Consider the following 12,060-nt stretch of genomic DNA (forward strand, 5'->3'; position numbering starts at 1 on the left):
GCCTTGACTAGACGGACTTTTGTTGGCAAAGTAATGAAAGCTTTTGAATGTGCTATCAGGTTGGTCATAACTTTCCTTCCAAGGAGCAAGCCTCTTTTAATTTCATGGCTGCAATCACCATCTGCAGTTATTTTGGACCCCAGAAAAATAGTCAGCCACTGTTTCCATATCTATTTCCCATGAAGTGATGGGACCAGATGCCATGATCTTCGTTTTCTGAATGTTGAGTTTTAAGCCAGCTTTTTCACTCTCCTCTTTCACTTTCATCAAGAGGCTTTTTAGTTCCTCTTCACTTTCTGCCATAAGAGTGGTGTCATCTGCATATCTGAGGTTATTGATATTTCTCCCGGCAATCTTGATTCCAGCTTATGCTTCTTCCAGCCCAGCATTTCTCATGATGTACTCTGCATGTAAGTTAAATAAGCAGGGTGACAATATACAGCCTTGACGTACTCCTTTTCCTATTTGGAACCAGTCTGTTGTTCCATATCCAGTTCGAACTTCTTCCTGACCTGCATACAGATTTCTCAAGAGGCAGGTCAGGTGGTCTGGTATGCCCATCTCTTTCAGAATTTTCCACAGTTTATTGTGATCCACACAATCAAAGGCTTTGGCATAGTCAATAAAGCAGAAACATGTTTTTCTGGAACTCTCTTGCTTTTTTGATGATCCATCGGATGTTGGCAATTTGATCTCTGGTTCCTCTGCCTAATACAACTTAAATCAAGGAAGGTGTGCCAAAGTTACCCCTGCCTTCCCAAATGGTGTCCTCCAAATCCAACCCAGCTTTGGACTTGTACATCACATGTCACTCACTTCCCCTCACTGCCTGCCCCCCATCCTAACACCAACACACACTCACACACTAGCTGTTGTCATCCCAGCTTCTTGGAGCCCCTCTGATCTATGAAAATGAGCTTGTCTTACTCAAGAATAGCATTATTCTTATGCACACACACACCCCCACTCTGCCCCTTTCTTCTGGAATGTTCTCCCATCACTGCAATCCATCCAGCCCACCAAGCCTCCTTGGATGCCTCCAATGCCAAATTCTCTCTCCCTTTTGTGCAAACTCTTAGTGCCCTATCCATCTTTATATTTTTTTAAGTTCTTACTAGTTCCTGCTTCCTCTGAGAGTTGTGAGCCTGTCTGGCCACCCACCCCTCTGGGTAAGCTCCATGACAAAACGTCCTGTCTTACATGTCCAGCCCTCACTGGCCATAACAAGCCCAATATGGTTTCCAGACCACACAAGCCTTGCCCACCTCCACGTGTCCATACTTCTTCTTCCCCTTGGAATTCCTTCTCCCCACCCCACCCCCCACATCTGCCTGGTGAATTTCCTAGCACCACCGTTCATTCCTTGTGACCCCACAGATTTCTGACACAAATACATAACATTGCATAATGCCTGTGGATATGCAGAGGCAACTAAACTGTGACCCCTGAGAGCAGGGACCTTGTCTTGTCATCTCTGTATCCTGAGCTCAGTATGCTGCCTGATCCAGTTGTATAGCTGCTAAGTTGTGTCCAACTCTTTTGTGACCCCATGGACGGTAGCCTGCCAGGCTCCTTTGTCCATGGGATTTTCCAGGCAAGAATACTGGAGTGGGTTGCCATTTCCTTCTCCAGGGGAATCTTCCCTACCCAGAGATTGAGCCTGTGTTCCCTGCATTGGCAGCCAGATTCTTGAGCGCTGAGCCACCAGGGAAGCCCAAGAGTATGTGGTTAATAAATGCCTGGTGAATGAATGAAGCTCATTGTAAGGTCTCCCTGGTGTCAAAGCTGCTGCTATTAAATGTGTTGCTGGTGAATTTGAGATTCTTTCTTCGTTGCAAAAGAATTTGGAGATGAAGCAGAGAGGTTAAGAAAGTAAAGTGAAAGCTTATTTAAGCAAGAATACACTCTTGAGGGAGAACAGGCAGACAGGGCGGGAGCTGCCACACCAGGCCTCTTTGGCAAGATGGTTATGCTGCTGCTGCTAAGTCGCTTCAGTCGTGTCCGACTCTGTGCGACCCCATAGACGGCAGCGCACGAGGCTCCCCCGTCCCTGGGATTCTCCAGGCAAGAACACTGGAGTGGGTTGCCATTTCCTTCTCCAATGCATGAAAGTGAAAAGTGAAAGTGAAGTCGCTCAGTCGTGTCCGACTCTTAGCGACCCCATGGACTGCAGCCTACCAGGCTCCTCCGTCCATGGGATTTTCCAGGCAAGAATACTGGAGTGGGGTGCCATTGCCTTCTCCAGATGGTTATGAGGGGCATACAAATGAAGGGGCGGAATAGTCACTGGCGAAGGAAGTCATATTTCCTGATTTTCAGCCCAGCTCTATTTTCCCGAAGGGAGGGGGGATTTCTGTCCCCTTTTAGCTTAGATTGGAAGTGTCATGGCCATTGGTGCATGTGTGTGTGTGTGTGTGTGTGTGTGTGTGTGTGTGTGTGCATGCGTGCTCAGTTGCTTAGTCATGTCTGACTCTCTGGGACCCCATGGACTGTAGCCCACCAGGTTCCTCTGTCCGTGGGATTTTCCAGGCAAGAATACTGGAGTGGGTTGCCATTTCCTCCTCCAGGGGATCTTCCCAACCCAGGGGTTGAACCTGAGTCTCCCACATTGCAGGCAGATCCTTTACCATCTGAGCTGCTAGGGAAGCCCTGGTGCCTAATGAGTACTTCTTACTGTAAGCTAATCTTATAAGGAGAGCACAGTGAGCAAAAGGTTACATTTGGATGCAGGAGATTCTCACCTGTCTCCACCTTTCTTTGTCTGTTGTTGCTCAGTCACTAACTCATGTCCCATCCTTTCTGACCCCATGGACTGCAGCACGCCAGGCTTTCTTGCCCTTCACTATCTTCTGGAGTTTGCTAAAATTCATGTCCATTGAGTTGGTGATGCTCATTAACTATCTCATCCTTTGTCATCCCCTTCTCCTTTTGCCTTAGTCTTTCCCAGCATCAGAGTCTTTTCCAATGAGTTGGCTCTTTTCATCAGGTGGCCAAAGTATTGGAGCTTCAGCTTCAGCATAAGTCCTTCCAATGAACATTTAGTACTGGTTTCCTTTAGGATTGATTGGTTTGATTTCCTTGCAGTCCAAGGGACTCTCAAGAGTCTTCTCCAGCACCACAGTTCAAAAGCATTGATTCTTTGGCGCTCAGTCTTCTTTGTGATCCAATTCTCACATCCATCCATGACTACTGGAAAAACCATAGCTTTGACTATATGGACCTTTGTTGGCTAAGTAATGTCTCTGCTTTTTAATACACTCTCTGTGGCTCTTCATCCGTTATTCGGACCTTTATCACCCAAAAAGAGTAGTTTCCTGATAGTCTGGAGGTGTCCTGCTTTCCTTTATCTGCCTGAGGACCTCCACCGTTTAAAAGATGCGTGCTTTCCTGCCACCTGGCCCCTGCCCCCATTTCTCTGCTCATACTGAGCTACCTGTCTGCTGTAACAGATCCTCCTGGGAGGGGCAGGTCAAGGGCCAGGAGAGCGGGACATCCATGTGGATTCTGAAGGGATAGGAGACCACAGGCTCTATGAAACCTACTGAACTTCATTTCAGATGACAGGGCATGGGTGGTGCTCCTATCAGCCAGGTGCTCCTATCAGCCAGGAACTGGGCTTGGTTGGAGGGATGAAGGGATGGGGAAGGAAAACAGTGAGAAGTTTCTCACGAACCTCATACTAAGAAATACAGTAACACAAATACTAAAAATAAAGTGTTGCTGCAAGTAACATTTATAACCACAACTCCAGAAGAGGGCAGCAAGGCCACTTTGTCTCAGTGAGAACTTTGCTGCCGCACCAGCAGGAAGTAGCTTTATACCTGGTGCCCTCTTGCTTTGGGTGACCTGCACTTTGACTCTCTTTTCCAAGTGAAATCCAGGACATGTGAAATGACAAGTATGCATGTATTTATAGGGACAGTAAGTTGAAACACAACATTTGACTTCTGAAAAGAGTCTATCCCACAGCCTTTTCTAATTCTCTTAAACAACACAAATGAAACATATTAAAAAAACACCTTTTGAGATTTCCATACAGAGCTGTTGCAGGTTCTGTTCACATCGTATATCCCAGCCACCGTCATCTTCTCTTCCACCACCAGGCTTAGCAGTTGGAATTCTTTTTGAGGCCACTTTTCCAAGTCTCACTCCACAAGAGTTGCAGCATATATGGCAACAGAAGAGACTGGCAGCACCGTGTTGAGATGCGGCGCAGTGGGGAAGAATCCACTTGACAATGCAGGAGACGTGAGTTCGATCTCTGGGTCAGGAAGATTCCCCTGCAGGAGGAAATGGCAACCCACTCCAGTACTCTTGCCTGGGAGATCCCATGGACAGAGGAGCCTGGCGGGCCACAGTCCATAAGGTCACAAAAGAGCTGGACACGACTGAGCACGCACACACGTTGAGATGTGGGTACTCGGTGGTCCTAGCAATTCAGAGTGAGGCCTCAGTCAGTTGGTATATTCCACACCACATGGTCCTTTGGAGTCACTCCTATATAGGGGGAACTATTCAGTGTAAGAATGGCGAGAGCTTGCTGTCTTAATTGAGATGAATCTGGAAACTTTACAACATCGATTGGGGATCCTGACGACTTCGAAGAGAATCACACTCACCATCTCAAATGCATACAACTGACTCTGAAAATTTCTTGTTGGCCCCATGAATCTGCAGTGAACAGTATTTAGATAGTCTTGATATAGTGTAAAGTACGTGTAGTTGGGAGTTTGAAATGACAAAGTAACTGTCCTGGGAGGGTAGAAGGATGTGGAGCACAAGGGTAAGATAGATAAATGCTCACCTTCCATGAAATAAAATCAATATAAAGTGTCTAGAAAGTTACACCAAGAAACAGCACTCAGAGTGTGAATTTGGAAATATAAAAATGCCAGAGGGAAAAACTAGACAAGTTCATGGTGATTGCCTGAGGGAGTTTGGCCTCATTCTTTCATTGGGACTATCTAGAAAAGCTGGCAAAACTGTTTTTTAAACCTATTGGAAAGGCATTGGAGAAATGTAAGGCAGAAGGTAGGGTGATGATGCAGGAGAAAGATGTGAATCAATTGATATCAAGAGACTAATTAATTAATTAATGTGATTGAGACCTATTCTTCAAACAGAGCATCAGAGAGCAAACAGGCAAATGAGAGTATGGAAGAATACATGAATCTGTTAAGCAGTCATAGCCAAAATATGAAAGCTTTTCTGAAAATCAGTAAGAAAAAGACAACACAAAAGAAAAATGGATAAGAGACTTCAGACTTTCGCTAAAAGATATCCAGTGTCCAAAAGCAAATGAAAAGATATTCAAGCTCCTTTAGCTGTCATGGAAATGCAAATTAAAACCACACTGCAATAGCCTTACACACACCCCAGAATGGCTAAAATTAACATGACTGACAGTATCTAATATAGGCAAAGAGGTGGAGCAGTTGAAACTCTCCTCTGTTATTGGTGAGAGAAGTTAAATTGATGTATTTTTTAAAATTTGGAATATAGTTGCTTTACAATGTTTTATTTTCTGCTGTACAGCAAAGTGAATCAGCTATATTTATACATATATCCCCTATTTTTTGGATTTCCTTTCCCTGGTGGCTCAGACAATAAAGAATCTGCCTGCAATGCAGGACACCCGGATTCAATCTCTGGGTCAGAAAGATCCCCTGGAGAAGGGAATGGCTACCCACTCCAGTATTCTTGCCTGGAGAATCCCATGGACAGGCTCCTCTGGAGTTCATGGGCTCACGAAGAGTCTGACATGACTTTTGCTTTCCTGTTTGGATCACCACAGAGCATTGAATAGAGTTCCCTGTGCTATACAGTCAGTTCTCATTAGTTATTGGATTTTTAATTTACACCCACTGTATAGCACAGAGAACTCTACTTAATGCTCTGTGATGACCTAAATGGGAAGGAAATCCAAAAAAAGAGGGGATATATGTATACATATAGCTGATTCACTTTGCTGTACAGCAGAAACTAACACAACATTGTTAAGAAGCTATACTCCAATAAAAAGGATAAAAATAAATTTAAAAAGACAAACAAAGATACAAATGCATGCCATTATATATGCATAACTGAATCACTTTACTGTACAGCAGAAACCAGCACAACATTGGAAATCAACCATACTTCAATAAAACAAATTTAAAAAAAAAGCAGTCCCCTGATAACTACCCAAGTTCAGTCCATGTGAATGTGCCCTATGACACTATGATTCTACCCATAGCTAGAAATCCATGTACATAGGCACCAGAAGACAAAAATGTTATGGTAGCATTCTTTGCAGTAGCTGACATTAGAAGCAACCCACATATCCATCAGCCATAAAACAGATAAATAAATCATGGTTATTGAAAACTCCATGGAAAAGCAATTAACTGATTATAGCTACATGCAACAACATGAATGAATGACTCTCACAAAAATGTAAAGTCAAAGATGTGGGGCATAACTGTATTACATACTGAGTGACTCCATTTTTTAGAAATTTCAAAAAAGCAAAACTCATGTATAAGGATAGTGAGAATAATGATTACTTTTGTGGAGAAGGGAGGGGAGCGTTGGAGGGGGGCGACCCAATGCTGGTTATGTTCCATTTCTCAACCTGGGTGATGATATGGGTGTGGCCACTTTGTGACAATCCTTTTTATCTGCAGCAACTAATTTGTTCACTTTTCTGGATGGTATTACTCCTCAATAAAAAACCCCAAATACCATATCTTTGTTAGAGCTTCTCCTCTAAGTTTGTAAACCCAACCAGAGGAAAAACACAGTTGACTGGGCTCCAGGAGCTTAGGGAGACAGAAGGAGGATGGAGTAGTAGAGGGGACTGCAAACCTTTTATTATGAGTCTTTGGTATTACTTCATGTTCCACTCTATGCAAACATTTCAATAATAATACTTTGGTATAGACAGAATAAACGGTCAACAAATGCATATATAAAATGCAGATAATAATTTCTGCCTTTGGAAGCAAATAGAGAAAATAGAATTAGCCAGAATTTCAAAATTAAACCACCATCAATGAAAAGCAACATTCTTTCAACTGTTGAATGTACATAATATTCACATGTATATCACATATACATCACATAAACATCACAATATATATGGTGTTTTGCTCAATTTTATTTTTCTTATTATTAAAGAAATTTTCATCTATCTTCCTGAGCAATGAACTATTTTCTTTCTCCATGGCCACAATAACTTCCATTTAGATAGACCCATTAAGAAATGAAACATTTGTATTTTCCAGACAATTCTATGGAAGGAACTCGCTAAGGCTCTGTGGTCCCCTCAGGGCCCCACGGGTCCAGGCAAGTATGACAAAGTAGCTTTATTCCTGAAAGTTGGAGACCAACAGGCTGCAGATTGTGTTTTTTTTCCCAGTACAGACCCTGCACTTCTGCAGGCCCGTGTTTTCCCGTCTCCTCCCCGGGAAGGTCACCTCACTGAGACGTGATAAAAAGCAATGACATCATGTCTCATCGGGGGCCCAGACCCTTCAGGAAACAGGTGCTTTGGTGGAGTGGGGGCTGGGGCAGCTTTCTGCTGCCCTGACCTGGGTCTGCCGCTCAAGCAGCCCTCAGGGCCTAACGCTGGAGGTCACTTTCATGGTTTTTCCAGCGACCTTGGCCATTTATGGGCTCCCAGCTCTTTCTCCAGCTGTAGCTGTGTTGTCGGGCCAGCTTCCTTCAGGTCTGCTGGTCGTGCCAAGCGTGGAGGGATTTGCAAAAATAAGTCACCAGTGTTTCACTGGTCCACGAGAAAACAAGAGAGCTTTTTTGGAGAGGGGACCACTGCTGCTTCTGGGGAAGACTTTCAGTGTTAGTGCCTAACAAAGGAGGGAAAGCTGGTATGGAGGTTCCCTTATTGCAGCCCCCAGAGGAGCTTGGGGCAGGAGTTCCCCAGCTAGCACCCCAGCCAGCATAGTCATGGGAGTCACTCGGCTCGGAATCGCAAGGCTGACTTACAGTCCTGGCTGTGCATCCTTTCACACTTGGAGCTTCAGAATTTGGTTTGTTGTGTTTCTTCCCCCAGGATTAAAAGGTATATAGAAACAAGTTGCACAGTTCTAGCCCAAAATAAATGCACACCAACACTCAGTGATTGATACAGACAAGGTTACATTGTGTAAACTGACCATCTAGGTATCTCTGGTTCCTTGAATCTAAGTACCTTTCCTCTGCTCTGACACCCCATTCCTTGTCCTTGGGGTGAAACTGACATCTTCGGAGGTCTAGGCAATGGTTCTGGAAATCTGAGAAGGAAATTCACTGGGCTGTCTTTTTTTTTTAAATGTACGATAAAATGGACAAATCCAAAGCGTATACTTCGATGTATTTTTAAATTTTTGATGATATTTGGTTATCCACTCAGTTTTTTATTGAAGTATGGTTGATTTATCAATACTATGTTGTGCTAGTTCCAGGTGTAGAGCAAAGATGATACAGTTATACACATATGTGTATTCTTTTTCAGATTCTTTTCCATTATAGATTATTACAAGATATGTAATACAGTTGCGTGTGCTGCTGCTGCTGCTAAGTCACTTCAGTCATGTCCGACTCTGTGCGACCCCAGAGATGGCAGCCCACCAGGCTCCCCCATCCCTGGGATTCTCCAGGCAAGAACACTGGAGTGGGTTGCCATTTCCTTCTCCAATGCATGAAAGTGAAAAGTGAAAGTGAAGTCGCTCGGTCGTGTCCGACTCTTAGCGACCCCATGGACTGCAGCCTACCAGGATCCTCCGTCCATGGGATTTTCCAGGCAAGAGTGCTGGAGTGGGGTGCCATTGCCTTCTCCGATAGTTGCGTGTGTTATACAGTAAATCCCTGTGGTTTATTCAGTGCATTTTGACAGTGGTCCGCACCTGTGTAATCACTACCTCAGTCAAGATGTAGAGTATTTACATCACTCTGGAGAGTGCCCTCTTACTTTTCCTTTTTTTGCCAGCCCTTCCCCAACTCAGATAACCACTGTCGTGATTCCACCAACACTGATTAATTTGCCTGTTCCTGAACTTCAGGTAAGGAGAATGTTCAGTCAATCTTTTGCATCTGACTTCTTTGACTTACAATTGTTTGAGATTCTCCACAGTGTCACATCTCTCAGTGTTCGTTTTTTTCACTGCCTTGTATGGATTGCCCACAATTTATTTATCCTGTCTCCCTTGGAGGTTTGTTATTTCCAACAAACTGGCTTGTTTCCAGTTACTTGCTACTGTGAATAAAGCAACCATGGGCCATTCTTTTACAGATGTTTTTTGTGGATGAGTTATTATTTCTCTTGGGTAAATATTAAGAGTGAAGTTGCTGGGTCATAGGGTAGGTGCATGTTACTTTGAAAAAAACTGCCAAGCTGGTTTCCAAAATGGTTGTAGCATTTTACACTTCTGCCAGCTATGTGTGAGGCTCCCGTTGTTCCAAATCCTCACCAGCACTTAGTATGGTCAGTCTTTTGTGTGATAGCCTTTCTAGCGGGTGTGAAGTGGTATCTCATAGTGGGTTTGTTTGCATTTTCCCAATGATTCACATATTCCATACACTTTTATGTGCTTGTTACCCACATACATATGTTCTTTTATGAACTGTTCAAGTCTTGTATCCATCTTAAATGGGTTGTTTATCTTTTCGTCATTGATCTGCAGATGTATTTTATCCATTCCAGGTACAAATTTTCATTGGACATGTATATTACTAATATTTTCTCATAATTTGCAGCTTGCCCCTCTATTTTGTTAACAGTACCTTTAATAATGAAAAAACTTTTAATTTTGATAGTCCAACTTTCCATTTATTTTATGGTTGGTGTTCCTGTGTCCTATCTGATAAATATTAAGAAAGAAGTTGCCTATGTCAAGGCCACAGGGATATTTCTCTATGTTTTCTTCTGGAAGCTTTCTAGTTTTAGTATTTATATTTTAATCTGTGATTCCTATACTAGTCTGGGGCAGGGGGGAGTGCTAAATGCACTGCCTTATGGAGCTATTCTAGCTGAGATTGCATGAAGGCAGAAGAGAGCACTCGCTGGGCACGCCCTACAGCCTGTGGGTGGGGTGGTGGGGTGTGTGGAGGGCAGGAGCCAGCTTTTTTTTTTTTTAATATTTACTTATTTGGCTACTTCAGATCTTTGCAGCATGCAGGCTTCTTGTTATGGTCAGGAGGCTCAGTTGCCTTGTGACATGTGAGACCCCGGTTCCCCGACCAAAGATTGAACCCACGTCCCCCTGTACTGGAAGGCAGACTCCCAAAAACTGGACCACCAGGGAAGTCCCAGAAGCTGGTTCTTGAGTGTGAGGGGGTCTCCTATCACCGTGGCCAGTCACTGAAAGGAAACCATCACAGAAAAGAAAAGAAATTTGAGTTATGGAGTGTTATTGGCTGAACTTCTTTCCTGAAAAACTCTTAACCCCCAGTACCTCTGAATGTGACTTAATTGGGAAATAGGGCCCCCAATCCAGTGTGACTAGAGTCTTTACAACAGGGAGAAATTTCAACACAGATACACCCACAAAGGCACACTATGGAGATGAAGGCAGAGGTCGGAGTGATGCTCCCAGAAGTCAAGAATGGCCAAAGACGGCCAGCAAAGCACCAGAAGCTGGGGGATGCCTGGAACAGACTGTCCCTCCCGGCTCTGAGAAGGAGTCAACCCCACTGACACTTTGATCTGGGTCCTCTGGTCTCCACTGAGTCAGTAAAAGTGTATTGCTTAAGTCACTCAGATGGTAGTAATTTGTTACAGCAGCCCTTCAGAAACTATCAGGTGGAGGATCGATTCTTAAAGGAAGCAGTGGAGGGTAAGATGTTCTTGTCTGGGTTGATGGGGAACAAGAGCCTGGTTGTGCATTGGAAAAGAACTAGAATCTTCCCTTGATGTCTTAGCATCCCATTCCATGCCCTTTCACTTGAGCATCACTCTTGCTCACTTGTCTGCTCTGTAATTTTTAAATGAGTTTATCTTTGCATTAAGGGAGCTGATGCTATTTTTTTTTTAATCTCAAAATTTCTGCATATGTAATGATTGACCCCTGCACATACTGTCTTTAGGTAACAGTGGCGTTTCAACAGTGTTATCAGCCCAGCTTCTTGGACTCCAGGCAAGCCTCATGCTGGGTCAGCGTCCACAGTTAGAGGCACTGCTCCTTTACACAGTTACACCCTGTGTGAGCGCTAAGATTTGGGGGCTGATGAAGGAGAAAGGCAATGACCACGAGGTGGCAGTGCACACAACGAGCTTTTTTTTAGATGGCGTTTGAACAGGTTACCTGGGAGGGAGAGCCCTCTGGGGGACAGAGGCTGAGGGCCACCACCCAGAAGAGGGGAGGTCAAGGGCGCTCCCAGAGAAGGCAACTGAGAGCGGATCCCATGTCTGGGTGAGGTCACTCAACAGCGCAGTGCAGAGCCTTTAGATCAAAGAGCTCTGAAAGGCAACCAGAGTGTGGGGTCTTTTAGCCTCAGCGTTTGTCTTTACCTATGGCCAGCAGGAGCTGAGTGCTCTTTCATGACTTATGGGTTGTGCAAAGCAGGTAGGCACTAAGTGGGTAAAACAATACTTATTTGGACTATATCTAGAGCCACTGCAGAAGGTGTGTGTGTATGTGTATATATATATATATGTATATATATACACACATATATATATTCATATATATACCTGAATCACTTTGCAGTACAGCAGAAATTAACACAGTGTAAATCAACTATGAAAGTGAAAGTGAAATCGCTAGGTCGTGTCCGACTCTATGCGACTCCATGGACTATAGCCTACCAGGTTCTTCTGTCCATGGGATTTTCCAGGCAAGAATACTGGAGTGGGTTGCCATTTCCTTCTCCAGGAGATCTTCCCAACCCAGGGATTGAACCCGGGTCTCCCACATTGTAGACAGACACTTTACCATGTGAACCATCAACTATATTTGAATAAAATAAAATTTTTTTAAAAGCCAGTGGATGTGTAAAAATTTGATTTTGGTATGGGTGAGTGTGGAGTTATGGGGTCTTTACCTCTATACAGAAGCCAACAACTTAGGGCCAATACACAGGGCC

Source organism: Bubalus bubalis, chromosome 5, assembly GCF_019923935.1.
Source record: "Bubalus bubalis isolate 160015118507 breed Murrah chromosome 5, NDDB_SH_1, whole genome shotgun sequence".
In the NCBI taxonomy this organism is placed as follows: domain Eukaryota; kingdom Metazoa; phylum Chordata; class Mammalia; order Artiodactyla; family Bovidae; genus Bubalus; species Bubalus bubalis.